We start from the raw sequence: 1880 nt of genomic DNA, 5'->3' as shown, positions 1-1880 counted from the left end.
GGAGGCGGAGGTTGCAGTGAGCTGAGGTCACGCCATTGCATCCCAGCCTGGGCAACACAGCGAGCCTCTGTCTCAAAAAAAAAAAAAAAAAAAAAGACAGAGGTTGCTCTCTGCCTGCCTGAGGGATTCAGGGCTGAGTCCGCCAACATTGTTTCATGAAACTCTCCTGGGTCAGCCAGCGGAGGCGTCATGTACACAGTCAGCACTCCACAGCTCCTCACTTCCTGAGCATCTACAGCGCAAACCGACACCCACCACACTCACAGAGCACCTGCCGCATGCCAACCCGAGCCTCCCTCACAGGTCGCTTTCATCTCTTTTTCTCTCGTCACTGCAAAGTTTGTACCCAGATGCAATTAGACACTTTTTTTTTTTTTTTTTTTTTTTTACAGAAACAGGAACTAAAGAGTTTTAACTGGGCACCGCTATAGCAGTGGCTGTTGACCATCGTCTCCTGGCTGGAACCAGGGAATCCTGTCGTTCAGGGAGGAGCAACGCAGCAGCAGGCATGCCTTCTCAGCCCCAGCTGACTCACTCTGGGGTGGATGGATGGATTTACTTACTTATTTATTTATTATTTGGTTCTTGCTCTGTCGCCCAGGCTGGAGTACAGTGATGCAATCTCGGCTCACTGCAGCCTGGACCTCCCGGGCTCAAGCGATCCCACCTCAGCCTCCCAAGTAGCTGGGACTTCAGGCACATGCCACTACGCCAGCTAATTTTTTAAACGTTTTGTAGAGACAGGCTCTCGCCCTGTTGCCCAGGCTGGTCTTGAACTCCTGGCCTCAAGCCGTCTGCCCACCTTGGCCTCCCAAAGTGCTGGGATTACAGGTGTGAGTCACCACACTCAGCCCACTCGGTTTTGAGTGGCCATTTGCTTTGACTCAGCAAACACTTCTGATGGTAACAAAGCACCAACTGGGTGGCTGGTTTCAATCCTATTCTTGCACCCAACACCGCAACATTTTATCTACCTGGAGCAAATGCTCTGGGGTCCTGAGGAGCTGGCCACACTGCCCATTTTGCTGGTGGGACAGTGGGAGGCCCTGCCCTCCTCCCATCCCACACCTCTTAGGCAAGAGCTGTGCCCAGGAAATGTCACCCGTAACTGGTCTGCACAGACCCTGTCTTCCAAAAGGGTGCTGTGCCTCCACCAGACCCCACGGGCAGTACATTGGTCAAGCACATGCAAGACACGCCAGGGCCAAGGCCTGACTGATTGGACAGTAAAGACACAATGAGCCCCTCTCATTCGGAGCTGATTACTCACAGAGTGAAAATAAGAGAAGCCTGAGGTGGCAGCTCCCTGCCGTCCTGGTGCCACACACTAAAAAGGACAGCACCGAAACAAAAGGGGTCAGAGAGCACGCGCTGCGGGACACCCACTGGGGAGCAGCCCCTGGAGACTGTGCCGGGTGGCATCCTCATCTGTGGCTCTGTTGTGGGGGCCGGGGGCAGGCAGCCTCCCCCTCACCAGGGCCAGCGAGGCAGGCAGTGAGGAGCAGTCTCGGGAGACAGAGGGAGTGAGCGGTGGCCTGGGTGCGGCCTGATGTTCTGGGAGGAGCAGGCTTAGGTCAGCTGCTGTGCGCACCTCTGCGTGGCCTGTGGGGATCCTGCAATGGCTCAGGGCCCCACACAGAGCTATCTCTCCGCCCACACAACGGACACACGACCTGACACACGGAAACTCCCAGAGACACAGAGAGGCACATGTGACACTCAAAGACAGACCCACACAAAAGCCACGCAGCAAAGCCTTTTGCCACACGTGCACACACACATACACACAGGTGCCCACCCCTTCAAACCTTGGTGTTTGCCCAGACACACCTGTGTCAGAGACAGGGGACCTGCAGCTCCCCAACACACACCAGTCACCC

General features: G+C 55.6%; 1 protein-coding gene across 1 annotated transcript in view; it reads left to right on the top strand.

Moving 5' to 3' along the window:
- LOC105542926 (protein DGCR6L-like) overlaps positions 1-1880 on the top strand; it is a 9503-nt gene that overhangs the window by 2115 nt on the left and 5508 nt on the right. The window lies entirely within an intron of this gene.

Source organism: Mandrillus leucophaeus, unplaced genomic scaffold (assembly GCF_000951045.1).
Source record: "Mandrillus leucophaeus isolate KB7577 unplaced genomic scaffold, Mleu.le_1.0 Scaffold270, whole genome shotgun sequence".
NCBI classification, from domain to species: domain Eukaryota; kingdom Metazoa; phylum Chordata; class Mammalia; order Primates; family Cercopithecidae; genus Mandrillus; species Mandrillus leucophaeus.
Note: the sequence above shows the minus strand (reverse complement) of the source record. Positions and strands in the feature narration are given on the sequence as shown.